Here is a 16,284-nt window from a genome sequence, read left to right on the forward strand (position 1 = left end):
GGCACGACCAGTGTTGGGGAAGTTACTCACAAAAGTAATTCACTACAGACGGTTCAGGTCCAGAGAGTACAAATCGGGACCAAAGTTTTATTTCAACCACCCAGTTGACTATAAAGAATCACAGTCACAGAGTACTCAACTGGTTGGTTGAAACAAAACCTTGGTCTGGATTTATACTTTCTGGACCTGCATTGTCTGTAATGGCCCCCGCACTGGGTACGACACGGGGCCCGAGGCCCGGGGCCCAAGGCTTGCAAACAGCCAAATGGCTCACCGTGGGATTGGTACGAATCTGATCAGATCCTCTGATTGGATCATTAGGCTCTAATTTACCGCATCGACGACAGTGTACACATCACAGACCGGGGAAGGTGGGGGCGCTATAGACCCGTGCAAGCTTCTCAGAGTGGGGTGGGGGGGGGGGTCTTCAAGCATATGTATCGCAGTGAATGTTAAGCAGGTGGGTTCCGGTAGGTAATTACCGAGGGCTGATGTGCTACAATCGAGCGGCTCATCAGTCACAAGGCGGGAAGGACTGTGAGAGAAACAAGTGGGCGACGCTGGCGCTTAGCCGTTTATGCTAACACGGTAATAACAGCGGAGCGCACAGTATAGGCTGAGTCTCTGCCCCCTTTCCTGAAGCCCAATAAAAGACGCTGTGAGATTTACAGCAGACAGGCATGACTCAGCGCCAGCAGAGCCACCCGGACCCTGACCGTTGCCCCGCCGAGCACGGGACTCTCAGCTGAGTTTAGCGCCAGCGGACCTGAAGAAATCCAGCTGACCGTTGATCCGGCGGAACTGGGAGTGAGATCAGCCCCATGGAGTTATGAATAAAGCGGAGCCCTTGAACCCGGGGATTTTTTTTTTTGGGCTAATCGGCCTGTCATATCACCTCAGGAGTGAAAAGCCGTGAAGCTCCGAGCAGCTGGGCTCCTGATTCATCGCCAGCCTCGTCCCTTCAGAGCGTCGAGCGCGGCCCGTGGTACGCTCTAGCAGGCAGACGACGAAGGGGTTGGCTTAGCAGTGTTTGTGTTGGTCTGAAGTCCAACGAGATGCAAGGAGACTTTCAAGGAGGCAGTCCAGTACAGTTACTGCCCCTCCACAAAGGAAACAGACACCCTGCCAGAGCCGGAGTCGTCCCAGGAGTCAACGTGTGCGTGAATCCGCGATGATGCTGCTGTCAGGCACCGGACTGGGGGACGAAGGTCAGCTGGCACTGGATCCAAAGATATCCCGTCCGTGCCCAGAGAAGCTTTCAGGGAAGGAGGTCTTTCACCTTCTATGTGTGTTAGTAAATGTTTAAAAATAACCGGCTCTCAATAAAAGGTTTATTGAAAGTTACGTAAGTCGCAAAGGCACTGGGGATCGGGTCGTTAGCCCTTTGTGTGGACGCGAGCATTTTAGGATTTTGACATGTGACTGTGTCGGACACCCCGCGGTGCCAAATAGGGTGGCTGGTTTTTGGGACGGCCTGGTGGGTGATGGGGGTCATCTAGGGTCATCTGGGACGGTCCATGTCCAGATGCAGCTCCTTCAGTTTACTGGCCGCTTCAGGACACTCCCAGCTGCGGGTCATACAAGCTTCCTCAGATCAACCCCCCCCAGTTAAACCCTGCCTCCCTCAGTCCCCCCCCCGTACCCCTATGCTGTTTCTGCTCCATAAAACGCGCAGGCAGTGTGGGGCAATGAGCTCATGTCACTAAATGTCGTCAGCAGTGACTTGAGTTAGTCCGCTGAGTCACACCTAGCTTCTTGCACGCCGTCACCCCCCCGCCCCCCCGTGACCTCACAGGGGGGGGGGGGGGCGTGGTGGCTGGGTGAGGCTCCCCCGTTTCCATGTCCCCTGCCCCCACCCCATTAAGTAATTGCCTGTTATCAATGCCTTTAACATAATGACATTATGGCGAGGTCATAAAAAGATTTAAACCCGTGTTATCTGCCACACCTAGAACCCCCCCCCCCCCAAAGTCAGCTTGTGGCTCAATGCCAGTGTATCGAGGAACAGCAAGCCCCCACTTATTTCTGCAACTTCTCTTTGACCTTAGTTCCAGATCCTCCAACAGTGCTTCTCAACCCCGTCCTTGGGGACCCCATGACGGTCCACGTTTTTGCTCCCAGCCAATCAGGAACACCGAATTCCTAAGTGCAGGTACGCTGGGAGTTGGGAGGGAGTAAAAACATGGCCCGTCTGGGGGTTCTGGAGGACCGGGTTGAGGAAGGCTTGGTCAGCGTCCCCCCTCCCCAGACGTGGGTGGGGGTGGACGCACCGCCTTGGCCGTGTCACCTGAGGACCCCAGGGCAGGAAGCAGCCTTCCTGTTAAATCCTGGTCGAGGTCAATAAACTAAATAATTCACTAAGGTCATTCGCTTTGCTCTGAAACCCAAAATAAAAAAACACACCACGGCCTCCTGTAACCCTTCACACACTGCCCTCATGCACCCAACCCCCTTCTCTACACCCCCTCCAACCAAACCCCACCCGAATGCACCCCCTCTCCACCTTCTACAGCTCATCGCTATGTTTACCTATCAAACATTTCTTTAAAACACACATGGTGTATTAAAGTGGGCTCCTTCACTGGGGCAGTTTTTCCAGGCGCCCCCTAAGGTCGGGTTGAGGCATTACACACAGATACTGTCCACAGTGACATTAAACCCCCAGAAAGGGCTTTGCCTGGTGGTGACACTTTGCACACGGGGGGGCTGTAAATGCAGGAGAATGTCTATAATAACTGGGATCAGAGCTCCAGGTTGTGTCCTCCAGCTGTTTCCAGAATTAACTATCAATACATCCCAGGGAATTCTGGGGAATTCAGCACATGTTCCCAGTATCTGGCGCGTGGGGCCAATGGTCCGATTGTGAGGTTGATTTATATAGTTATTCTTGGGTGGGTGTTTGGGGTAGGGGCAGATAGGGTAGGCGGAGTGGGGGGGCTGTCCGTGTCCCTATGCCCCATGTCCCGTGTCCAATGTTGTCAGTCCCAGCTGTGTCATTCCTACTCAGTGAAGATTTGTGTCTCAAATCATGGAACGACAGCAAGTCCAGGCTGATGGCCAGTTTGTGAGACAGTAACTTTTGATAAAAAGCTTTCTGCACCACAAGAAAACCCTTTGGCTTCAGCCTGAAATCCACGCCGCCGAGATCTGATGAGTAAACGCAGTGACAGCTGCCCACGGCCTGCGCTGCCAGTGACACAGACCGCCTCTAAGTATCGATCGAGCCCCAAACAAATTCTATCCAGGGATTGAGTGCGAGAAAGCCAGCATAGTCCAGTCTAACCCCGGCGTGAGTCTGGACTTGCTGTGTTGGTTCTGGTGCCCTGTCAGGGGGTTTGACAGGCATCCGGCATGCAGCGGTGTCACATGGGCCAGCCGCAAGGTCGGCTGGCTGTCTGACGGAAAAGCCCGGAAAGGCGGCCAGTCCCGGCGCTCTCGTGTCCGGCATTCTGTGCTCACTACTTCCTGCAGAAACACACCTGTCTTCGCGTCGGGGGTGTGAAAATCCGACGGCCCCCGCCAAGCTGACATGACATTTTTGCCAGGAGAACACCAGCCTTCAATGGCTGCTGCTGGGCGCCATGTAACCATGGGAGACAGATAATTTAACCAGAGGGGGGCGCTATAGGCACTCAGGGAGCCAGGTTATTTGAATGCACATGTGACTATCACAGAAGACAGGCAGACAGAACGGCTAACCAGGGGTGTATGCATGGGTGGAGCCACACTGATCCCTGCCAAAATCTGATTGGCCCCTGGAGTGCCTCTCCCCTGTCACTCACCAATTCAAAAGATTTCATTGGCTAATAATAAGGTTGGCCCCTCCGTATGAATTATGGCCTCTCTTACACTCCCCCCCCCCCCAACTTTAATTAAAATCCTAGAATCGTCCCAGCTTTAAACACATTGGTATTGTAATCGGGAGTGTCTCAAAGGACTTAATCAAGGTGGACAGTCACGGCCACTGGACCCGGTCGTACAGCCATACGTTATTTTAGGCATCATGTTTGAATTTGGCGACAAGCTGAAGCAGTGTTTCGCCTTCCTTTGTCTTAAAGCCATACCAGCATGAATATTAGATGAAGTGTCTTCAGGCTGGTCATCACCAGTCACAACTGGAAACAACTGGAGTAGCGCAGCGAATGCGACGCATGCGAGAAAGGCAGCCAATTCTTTCCCGAAAATTTCCACACGTGCTGGAAGCTGCGTTTACGGGCCGGCTGCTTTTAGCCGGGACAGCGGCCGGCTTTCTTTCATGGGGGGGGGGGGGGGTGCTAAGTTTGGCAGTGCAGCCATTTTGCTGAGGGTAACGTGCTGACTCAGAGGAATAGAGGCCAGCCCAGAGTTACCGGGACAAGGTTGGGGTCCAAATGGGCCGGATCCCTCCATCAAGTCAGCAGACAGCAGGTCCACGTCGCCTCTGAAACAGGTACCTGACCTTTTGACCTGCGTGCCCTTTGGCCCGGCTGGGAGTCGGTCCCCCAAGACGGGTACAGCTTGTAACGCTTGGGGCAGTTAAACGAAAAGACCCCGCAGTAAATCGTAAGTGATGCCGTTTATAGCGCAGTAAAGAGCGAGAGGCCGGCCTGTCACACGGATCAGCAGGGTGTGATGGGTGGGTGTCCCTTACAGACCGCCACCCCCCCCCCCCCCCCAGAGCAGCCGAAGATTAATCAAAGTGCAGAGGCGTAGCGACAGGACAGGCAAGGTAGGCAACAGCTTGAAGCTTGGGGGGGGGGGGGGTCTCTGAGGACAGCCGATTACATAGCACATTGTAAGGACAATTCTGCTTTATTTGTCTGTTCTGTTTTACACACAAGTGATAATACAGGACTTGTGTTTAATAACTTCTCTTTGTTGATATTATTCATTTAGACATGCTAAAATAATGGTAATTAATTTTACCATGTTGGGGGATGGTGAGTTGGCTCACGGGAGTGTTACTTACACAGAAATGTTCTGAGGGCAGAATGAAAAATGACTGGTTCAGAGAAAACAAATCAGATTGTAGAGGAGGCGGATCCAAGCGACTAGTGGAAGCAGGACCAACCAATCAGATGTCTTGCTCCCATCTCCTCTAATTGCTTGGACCCGCCTTCTCTGCATCTTTCTGAACCAATCATTTTTCTTTCTGCCTTCAGAACATTTTTGTGTAAGTAAAACTCCCACAAGCTGCTGAGTTGGGGGGCCCTATGGAGTTTATTTTCCTAGGGCCCCCAAAGTCCCTAGAATCATGTGTAAAGATCAGCATAGTGCTGCCTATTCAGATGCTGTTTACTGCCTTTGTGGCAGTTTTAGACAGGTAATTCCACCCATTAAAATTGCAGGCTTTCAGTCTGAAGCTTAGAGGAAACATTTAGGAAACAGCAGGGATCAGTGGCAAAGCGTAACCTTTGCTTGGTGCATCTGGATGGACGTGGACCGCAGTCAGCGGCCTGTGCACCATCTCTGGGCCCTTAATGACATTATTTAAAGGCGTCGCCAGAAAAATAAATGTCGAACGGCTTTTAACATCCCCGTGCTCTGAGCATATGTATGCTTAAGAGCAAGGCTGCTTTAATATTTCATCAGCACGGATCTGAATGCGGTCTCGTTTTAATAAAACCCTTTAATATAATTCACCCCTTATGCTCCATTTTTACAAAATGCCATTTTTATTCACTTGGAGTCTCTGCAGCAGCACATTAAGGGGGAATAATTGTAAGAACATGGAATGAAAAATGAAATAAGCGCTTATTGATTCGAGCTTTGAAATATGCTGCCCCTTCACCACCCCATCATCCCCCCTCCCCCCCCCCCCCCGCACAAAGTCTCACATGGCCCAAATCACGGCAAATCGAGAGCTCATAAGCGCAGAATTTAACGCTGTGGGCACCTCGTACTTCATGGCACAAATCTGCCTCACTGTCTTCCTTCATACCACACACACAATCGAGATATTTTGGACCAGTGGGGCGGTTTTACCGGAACAGCCCAGGTAAGGGCCCCCATCTATACATGCATGGTTTAAACTCCTGTTCATCTCAAATGCTTCAGTCTGCTCCAGGAGCCCAAGCGAGATCCTACAGTGCCAGGGCAGCCTGAGATGATGACCATCGTAGTGGAAACCCCTACAATATGGTGCAAGGTGAAGTACAGGCAAGGTGAAGTACAGGCATGCTGGAGCACAGGCATGGTGAAGTACAGGTAGGGTGAAATACAGGCATGGTGAAGTACAGGTAGGGTGAAGTACAGGCAAGGTGAAGCACAGGCAAGGTGAAGTACAGGCATGCTGGAGCACAGGCATGGTGAAGTACAGGCAAGGTGAAGCACAGGCATGGTGAAGTACAGGTAGGGTGAAGTACAGGCTAGGTGAAGAACAGACAGGATGAAGTACAGGTAGGGTGAAGCACAGGCAGGGTGAAGCACAGACAGGATGAAGTACAGGCAGGGTGAAGCACAGGCAAGGTGAAGCACAGGCAGGGTGAAGCACAGGCAATGTGAAGTACAGGCAAGGTGAAGCACAGGCAGGGTGAAGCAGACAATATATATTTTACTATATAAACTGCCCGTCCAAAAAAAAGGTCACCATTTGAATTTATATCAGCAAATACTTAAGAGCCAATGACTGAATCATTATTACAGTCCTGCAACGATATGCAGCAATAAAGTAAAGTCAGCTGAGTACCTGAATCTACTGAATGGCCAGGTTACACCTCCATCCATCATCAATGGATTTTTTCTTCCCTGTTGGCATGGGCATATTCCAGGACAAGAATGCCAAGATTCAATGGGTTTGAATTGTCAAAGAGTGGTTCAGGAAGCATGAGGAATCATTTTCACGCATGACTTGGTCACCACAGAGTTGTGACCTTAACCTCATTGAAGGTCTCTGGGATGTGATGAAGGAGGTTTATGGAGGTTCAACTCACTTGTCAATACAGGATCTTTGTGAGAAATGAATGCAAATCTGGATGAAAATAAAGGATGAGTTGTTGCATAAGCTTGTGGAAACAATGCCATGATAAATATGAGCCATAATCAAAGCTAAAAGCGGCCCAACAAAAAATTCAAATGGCGACTTGCTGTGTTGGTTCTGGTGACCTGTCAGGGGGTTTGACGGGCATCCGGCATGCAGCGGTGTCACGGTGCGACGGGCAGTGTATCTTCAGCACATTTCATATGGCTCCATGTTGCATGGTGTGTGCCCAGAAAACTCACAGGGACAGTGTAAGATGGCCACCTTCGTAAAGAGGACAAGCGTATCTCTCATAGACCCAGAACGTCGTCCGTGAACTGTAGCGTGTCCCTCAGAGAGTAATCTCAGGAACAACGCTGTCCCCTCGTGACATCACAAAACCGCAAAATGAAGTTGCGTTTTCATTGTGTTGCAGGTCCTCCGGGTGGATCCTGTCTTTGTTAGTCACTGTCACATGATCTTCTAGGTTCATAGTACACCTACATCGCGTTCGTGCAGCAGAAATGGACCTGTACTGTCTCCTGTCAACATAGATCAGGTTGATGGCCTCCTGATTCATAGTGACATGGGTTAAGGAAGGATGGCAGTGGGTACCGGCTCCTGGATCTCCCCTTCCAGAAATCTCCATTACTCCCCGTAACATTGTGTGCCCTGGCATCCTCGTTCCTCGCACAGCAGCAGCGTCTCCTGAAAACTATCTTTCACATCCTCCTAGCAAACCTATGTGATTTCACAATGTTCCCCTTTAAGGTGAGATGTTTTTACTTTAGAAATTACACAGTACTTTCAGGTGAACAGGTGAACAGGTGACATTTCTGTCATAACTGTGACACTTTCTGCTTCATTTAGAGTGGCCACCTGCCTCAAAACCAATTTTTCTCCTCAGCACTTTTTCCACAAAGGACTCCTTGGTTTTCTGACGGAAGGTCCAACTACACAAAGCCTCTTACTGGGAAAGGGGCCAGGCATCGTCAGATCTGGCGCGCCTTATCGGCGAAAGATAAAGCAGGGTAATGTCTATCGGCCGCTGATGCATCAATCAAGATTACCCAGCCGCCGAGATTACCTCGGTTAAGCCGTGAGCGGGGGTCCCATTTGTGCGTGGGCCTCGAATTCAGACACCGTCTGCATCTGCAAACCAGGTGTGGCTAGGCTAATGGCTAACGAGCTAACGAGCTAATGGCTAACGCCTCATATCTGCAAGAGTTTACCTGGATACGTGCTCAGGGAGACTGTTAGTTCCTGTAAAATATTATATATGCTCTAGAACAGCAGCAGAAGGACCCATACATTTTGTGCCTGAATATTGTGCCTTTTGATGTATTTTTGCATAGTGTCATAGTGTCAGAACCTTTCTTATAGCCATCAAGTGCCCATGGCTTAAACAAACCCGCGTTTGACACGTTAATCAGTAATCCATACCTCCAGAGCTGCCACCCAGAGCACATGTCCAAAGGTCAGGTTACAGTGTGCTGTTCCACCTTTCTCTGTCCCTGTTTGCACTCTCCACAGTACTTTGCTCTTCCTGTTCGCCGTTGCTTCAGCTGAAACCGCAGGGTTCAAAGGTGAAAGGTCAGCGTTGAGGGAAAAAAGCCGGGCTCCTGCTTCTCGGAGCTGAGTTTATTTACCTCTTTGCGAGGCCTGTGATGCCAGCCTGGGGGCGAAAATAGCACTCAGAGTCCACGGTTATGCAAGCGCTCGCTATTGGCCGTGAGATAGAAGCTGTCTTGGGGCGGAAGAGACGGTTAAACTCTTAGATTTAAGGCTGGAGAGTCACACTCACGATGCTCGCTGGAAATCTGTCCCGCTAACCACGGATTGAACTTTAGTTTGGCGCTCAAGGTCTGTCACGGTCTGACGGGATTATTTTTTTGGTGTCAGAAAACACTGCAGCATCTCCATTAGCAAGCAGAGAACAGCCGTGTGGCTAAAAACGCCAGCCGGAGGGTGCCGCGGAATCCGCGCCGACACTCTTTAAAAGCGAAACATCACCACGCATCAATGAAAAATTTCGACAGATAAGATTCTGTTTGCGTGAAACAAATCCGCATGGAAAATGACGAATGATTAAATTAGAAAAATCCTACATTAGCATAACAAATGTTCACTAGCAGTTAGCTTGCGAGCATCTGCACTTAAAGCGCAATATTCTGGATGAGACCCCCAGAATGCCAGAGAGGGGTCCCCCAATAAGGCCTACGGCAGCAGGGACCAGTAAGGAGGCTACACCCAGTCCCTTGTGCCAGGTGCCTGCCTCAGAAACCTGCCAGTCATAGCCAGACCCGCCCACCGGTCCCTCTCCACCAATGAGGTCGGTGCTGGTGGCCCCGCCCCCAGGGTGCCCTTGTGCCTGACTCGCCTGGGACGCTCAAGGTTGCGTCCTTGGGAGGATTTTCTGACCTAGCTGCTTCAGATTGGCTCAAAGAGGACTAATGTATTCTCGGAGGTAGGATGTGACGACGGGCCCCCAGATGGCGTCTCACCTGAGTTTAAATGCTTCAGCTGATCTGGAGGCCGTCGCTCCAATGTTACATAGCAATTCTACTCTTAATATCAACAGTGGTTCTCTGCTATTATCATTTATACTAAATTTTCTTTTATTACGTTACTGTAATTACTGCCAGTAGACATTACTCTTCCGTGACATGTTTCCCATTCTCCGTAGTTACGTTATCGGTTTCCTGTAATGCTTTCCTCCTGCTCTGAAAAACGCCCCGTGAATGTTTTTTTGATGAAGAGGAATTGACGAAATGTGTACTTTTTTGCACTGTTTGGGTATTTGGTTCGAGCAGTACGATAAAGTCTCAACTTGCATCTTAGCATCTTGGTCTAAGAGCACGCCAGGGAGAGAGGCGTCTAAAATGCGAGATGACTTATCAGCGAGCGTAAATGAATCGGATCTGAACGGCAGGTTAGACTAAACGATCAAACGAGCATCAAATCCATGAAGAGGAGATTTTAAAAACCCAGCACTCCTGGAGCTGTCCAGTCCGCAGGATTTTATTGCCTGGTAATAAGTTTTAAATAAAGTTTTAGCAGCGATTTACATGATGAGTAGATGACATGGTGAGCTGTGTAATGTAAAGCTAACAGCAAGCAGGGTTGTAACCTGTGTGTCTTAAAAATCAACTACATACACAAATTTTGAGGGGGGTGTTACCATAAATGTCTTGCTCTTTCTTTTCTCTACGCCTGCTTTTTTGTGTAGTAACAAGGCATTAAAGTTCAGGGTCTCGAAAAATTTCTGTGTACCCTTCAAGGCTCATGCATGCATGTAAACAGGTGTGATCAGTCTATGAAGACCGTCAGTGCATTATCAAATGGCACACATCCTGAAAGCACTAAGACCCCCTTACACCACAAAGGTGATTCTAGGGAAAATGGGGGCCCCCAACACCCCCCCCCCCACCCTGACATGTTAAAAATTAGGACCAATATTTTAGCATGAAGTCTAAATTAATAATATCAACAAAGAGAATTTAATAAACACAATTTCTTTATTTTCACTTTACTATGAAAAACAGAATACACAAATAAAGCAGATTTGTCGTTGCAGCGTACCCTGTAATCGGCCGCCCTCGGGGGCCCCCTCCCAGGCAGTTGCCTGCCCTGCCTGTCCTGCCTGTCCTCTCCCTATGCCTCTGCTTACAGCTTCCAGAACTCACGCTGCACTCTTCTCGGGTTAAAGTTCAAAGGTCAATGAGCCTCATTATTCTGACATTCTTTAGATGGTAGAGGTCAGGGAGGGATAAAATGAATGGCTGTATATCGCATGTCCATTCCTAGGACATTTAAGGCCAAGGCTCAAAGACAAAAGGTCAAAGGTGAAAGGTCATGAGAGGTAAATTTAATATTTGAAATGCAGATCCAGAGTGTTATTTAGAAGCAGTACATCAACATACGTACAGAAAATAATTGTGACTTTGAAATTAATAATAGATTAGCAAAATATTAAGAATATTATTATGTTTCTGAGAATTAAATGTATAATAGCGAGTAGGACTGGACAGTACCATGCTATTGTGGCACATGACATTAACTGAGGATCATCACGTCTGCTCTGATGCACGCGTCTGCAGATCTTCAGCAGGCATGTACCTTCTGCTAGAGGTGGCCTTCGACCGAGAAGACCCACATCAGAGATCCGCTTCCTGGCCACCTCGGGCCGGGCTGGACCTCGGCCGCGAGCGGCCATCTGGCTGCATGAACCCCGAGCCACTCCTGCGGGCCGTGACCTGGCTGGAAAAGGCTGGGAAATCACCGCTTTATGGAGGGAACCGGCCAGCAACTACAGTCATGGCGGTAGGTCCCTCATGCCTTGCCGTTTATTTTTTTATTTTTATTTTTTTTGGGTCGGGGGGTTGCTTTTGGACTTTGCACCAACTGTCTCCATGATTGAAATTGTAGGGGCCAGCACAATATATTTAATACATATTAAGACACAGATAGAGATTACGGAAAACAAGACAGTGCAGTTTAATTAATCCTCACAACATAAACGCCCAATGGCTCTCCTATTTGACATATGGGCAGCGGGTGGATCCATGGGTCAGGACTCTGTACTCATGATCAGAAGGTTGCTTGTTCAAATCCCATGGCTGGCAGAGTGATGTCACAGTTGAGCCCTTGAACAAGACTCTTACCGCAAATTACTCCAGGTACACTGGCTGACTCAGCCCTCTGATCCTGCACTTACAAGTCACTTTGGACAAAAACTGTCTGCTAAATAAATAAGTATAGATGCTGATCATGCAGTTGCATTTCCAGTCAGAATTTGTGCGGGAAGATTTAGCCGCAAAATGTCTGCTGCACTAATTGTCATTATACATTTCTATTTTAATATAACTTTTTTAAAGATTAATCTGTGAAGCGACGGAAAAAAAAATAAACAAATAAACAGACTTTTTAATGGGCTGGCGCGAGCCTGCAAAACAGACAAAATGGTTTCCCGGTTATTGGTGTCATTAGTGCTTTACGGTGCGAAGTCGGGGCAGGTCAGGAGCGCCACTGTACCTTTAAGACGTGAGGAGGGAGGGAGGGAGAGATGGAGGGATGGATGAAGGGAGGGAGGGAGAGAGTGAGCGAGCGAGCGGGGGAGTGAACGAGGGAGGAGCGCAGCGCACACTGCAGTCGTACGGCCGGGGATCCCTGGGATAAACAATCAGTCGCGCTCTTACATTGTTATTGTTCGGTCGCTACGGATGTTTTTATTATCGCCCCTTTAACGCCGCTACTCCGCTGACGCGCCCGGGAACCGCAGCCCCGGACCTGCGAAGGATTTCGCCCTTTCAGGAGAGCCAGCGCATTTTTCCCCGGAGTCCAGTCCACGTCGAGCCATCTGGTCAGCGGCGAGGGCAGGTATGCGCCGAGCCGGGCGACTCGGACCCCGGGAGCCCGCGGGTGGGAGTGGGGGTCCCCGGCGTCGGAAAGGCACGGCCGTCCGACGGATCGTGCCGCCGCAGCTCTCCTCTCGCTGATCGCCCATGTTGTTTGTCTTTTTTTTCTTCGGTGCGTTTTTTTTTTTCGGCTTGAACTAGAGCGCAGATCCGACGGCTCCGCTGCCGATGCGCAGCGTATAAAGGACGCGTCAGCCGGGTGGCCCCGGGGCCGGAGGGGGGCAGCCACAGCCCGCTCTGCTCTATTGCATTAAGGTGAGGCCGGGCACATAATGGCTCTTCATTAATCAGAGGCTGATCTTTGCGTCACTAAAGCCGGAGAAGGCCGTGTTTCAGCACCATCGCCTCCGGGTCTGCGGTGCTGCCGCCGGTGTCGTCTCCGCTCATCCTTTCAGCCAGTCCGCGTCCCCTACTGTGTTTCATTAATGTGGGGTCACCGTGATCGGCAAGCGACTTCGTTACACTTCAGGAAATGGGTCAGTCGGCTAAATCCTGGGTTATGTGATCTCTTCCCACCCTGCGATTACTGCAACTTAACCCAATACGCCCATCCGCGCTCAGTGCAATACGCCTTCAGCCTGGATCCCCGTGAAAATGGTCCGTGTGCTGTATGAAAATGAACTGACAGCTTCCTGCACCGTATATAAAGCTGCACATTTAGACAGTGACAGACGCAGTAGAGCCAGATCCCGAATCTCAGTCGGAGGCTGATATTGATCATTACCCGGTGGCGGGTCGCGCCGGTTCATCCTGCGCCACCCGTCGGTGCAGCGGCCGCCTTAAAATACCCACAACGATGCCATTCATTACGGCGTTTTCCGCAGGTACAATTAATGCTGAACATCTTTAAAATACTCTGCGGTTTGTTGGAGGAGATCAGGGCACAACTTCACTTACAAGCCGCAGTCAGATGTAACGCTTAAACGAATTTATTGAAGAAGCAAGCTACCAGGCAATAAACTAAAAAAAGAAATTGCTGAATTTGAACACTGTGTGCTATCGGCCTATTTCATTAATCATTGTTTGTGTTTTTTGAAATATGCATTCGACTATTTCGTAGTATTATGTTTTGTAGTATTTCTGTAGTAGCCAAAATGAGGGACTTAAAGGTTTTGACAGCTTCACACCCCGTAGTAATGGAGTATTTCTGTAGTATATTAGAGACCAGCGGGTTTTGACAGTTTCATACCCTGTAGTAATGTAGTATTTCTGTAGTATTTTACAGACTTGTGGGTCTTGACAGCTTCACATCCTGTTGCGATGTGTTTAATCCTCCGCTACATGTTGGGTCTTTAAGCTCCTTTGCGTCGCACACATGTATGGATTTTGCATTTGCCGGCTTCGTGGTTATAATGGAGTATCTTCTGCCATCGATCAATGCGTGGGCGGACGGGGGCAAAGGTCCGAGCCGAAAGGGTCACGGAATCGGCCGGGGAAAGGGATGGCGGCTTTGTTGGTTCAGGTGTTGCCCTAAATCCCCCGGTGCTGCTTGAACGAGTCCGATGGCGGTGCCAAGCTCACAACATTAACTCGTCGCCTTATTCCGCTTTTCAATAATATCGATTGTCCCTGCTGAAGTATTCATTTCGTTACATGTTTTTCCCCCCTGTTTTGTCACGTTAAACGCTGACATACTTTGGAAGTTGACCCAAGCCAGCTGTAATGTTTTGTGTTGATCCCGTTGAACTTATGATATTTTAAGAGGTTAAATATTTTTTATAGGCCTGTAAATGTCGCTGGATACTATTGACCGGAGAATCTGCCAGGAGCCCTAACAAGAGTTTCCTCCGAAACGGGATAATCCACTGATAGGCAGTGCAAACTGAGCTGACTTTTGCTCCTGCTTGTGTTAGACAGTAATTTTGAAACAGTTGTGATTTGCTCATTATTGGATTCAAGTGAAAACAATCTGGTGTATGATAAATAGGTGATGTGTCATAGTGGTTAGTTGACCTGCAGGATGGGACACTCTGATCTACATTTAACAAAACAGAATTTCCTCCGGTCAAAACATCCAGTTGTAGAAATGTCTACAATAAATGTTTATAACATATATAATGTAGGAATGCTTTATAAACCTTTGTAGATTGCTTCTGAAAGCTGTTAGCAGTAAATGATAACCAGGACGGCAATAATAATATCAGTAAAACAGTATAATTTTGGGTCATACTTAGCCACAGAATGCACACAAATTGTGATAACAGCTATAAAACACGGTTTGACTTGATAAAAAATATATATTTATAATGTTGGGTTAAGCTTTTCTTTTCCAGTGCTGAGAGTTTAGGAGCAGTAATTGGAGTCAGATTAAGCTCTGGCTCTGTTTGGGTTCTGGGGCGGAGGGCGTGTTTGGGCCCCGAGTGCTGTCACTCTCGTGCTGTCACTCTCGTGCTGTCACTCTCGTGGACATGTTGGACAGGACAGCTGTGTCCTGTGTGGTGTCCTGCTCGTGCCAGACCACTGGTTGGTGTGGAGATGGGGGCGTTGGGTCTCTCACAATGGGAGAAACAGGACGCCTGGGCCGCTACCCATGGTGATGGTGATGGTGATGGTAAAGGTGATGGTGAAGGTGATGGTGATGGTGAAGGTGATGGTGATGGTAAAGGTGATGGTGATGGTGAAGGTAAAGGTGATGGTGAAGGTAAAGGTGATGGTGAAGGTGATGGTAAAGGTAAAGGTGATGGTGATGGTAAAGGTGAAGGTGATGGTAAAGGTGATGGTAAAGGTGAAGGTGATGGTGAAGGTAAAGGTGATGGTGAAGGTGATGGTGAAGGTAAAGGTGATGGTGATGGTAAAGGTGAAGGTGATGGTAAAGGTGATGGTAAAGGTGATGGTGATGGTAAAGGTGAAGGTGATGGTAAAGGTGAAGGTGATGGTAAAGGTGATGGTAAAGGTGATGGTGATGGTAAAGGTGAAGGTGATGGTAAAGGTGATGGTGAAGGTAAAGGTGATGGTGAAGGTAAAGGTGATGGTGATGGTGAAGGTAAAGGTGATGGTGAAGGTAAAGGTGATGGTGATGGTGAAGGTAAAGGTGATGGTGAAGGTGAAGGTGATGTCTCCAGCGGCTGATGTCCTCCTGTCTGGCACTGACTTGTTAGCATTTTCAGCCTTCACCTTCATATCTGCACACCTCATACTCTCTGTGTGGATTAATCGCTAATTGGCATGTATCTTGGTTGTCTCTGGCTCAGTGCTCCACAGCGCCCCCCACTGGCCAGAAGTCCACCCCCCCCCCACCACCACCACCACCCCAGACTTCTGCAGTGTGTATTTCTGACAGACTGGTATGAGATGGAGAGCTGGTGTCCCAGACGGGCTTGCAAACAGGTGCATTTTATCAAGCGATTGTATGAAAACAGAACTGACCTCAAACGGCAGACCGTAACTCCCCTGATAAGATAGGACGAGATCGTTAGGGCTTTTTATACTGTCGTCAGGCAACGTTCCTGGGACCAAAGTCTACTGCGGACCCAGCTGGGAGTTTGCCTGGTACCCGCACAGCCCATATCAGTCATTTCCTTTGGTTTTGACAATGTAACAAGCTGTTTATTAATTGGCTGGTGCAGGGAAGATTACCAGGCCACTCTGAAGAATGACCGTTACAGTATATAGAGCTCCCCAATCGCCACCCCCCCCCCCCCATGCCTTGGAAAAGCAGATATATGTCATGAAAACTGCATTCTTGTTTAATGGTCTGATGGAGAAGTAGTTTGACAGCAAGGGCAGCATTGTGTATATACTGTGCACGCTCCTGAGAGCGTCCAATGACCACATCCAGTGTGAGTGTCCAATGACAGCGCCCAATGAGAGCATCCAGTGTGAGCGTCCAATGACCACATCCAGTGTGAGTGTCCAATGACAGCGCCCAATGAGAGCATCCAGTGTGAGTGTCCAATGACAGCGCCCAGTGTGAGTGTCCAATGCAAGTGT

At 49.2% G+C, this 16,284-nt stretch overlaps 1 protein-coding gene across 2 annotated transcripts in view; it reads left to right on the forward strand.

The window, feature by feature from the left end:
- Positions 1-4,353: 4,353 nt before the first annotated feature.
- LOC111860889 (nuclear receptor-interacting protein 1-like) overlaps positions 4,354-16,284 on the forward strand; it is a 31,560-nt gene continuing 19,629 nt past the window's right edge. The window contains exons 1-2 of one of the 2 annotated variants that reach the window (XM_023845035.2): positions 4,354-4,429; positions 11,038-11,260. The gene's annotated coding sequence lies outside the window, so the exon portion shown is untranslated. Of the gene's footprint in view, positions 4,430-11,037; positions 11,261-12,041; positions 12,317-16,284 lie in introns of those variants that run through there. The other variant, XM_023845033.2, reaches the window with a different exon arrangement.

This window comes from Paramormyrops kingsleyae, chromosome 24 (genome assembly GCF_048594095.1).
Source record: "Paramormyrops kingsleyae isolate MSU_618 chromosome 24, PKINGS_0.4, whole genome shotgun sequence".
Lineage (NCBI taxonomy): Eukaryota > Metazoa > Chordata > Actinopteri > Osteoglossiformes > Mormyridae > Paramormyrops > Paramormyrops kingsleyae.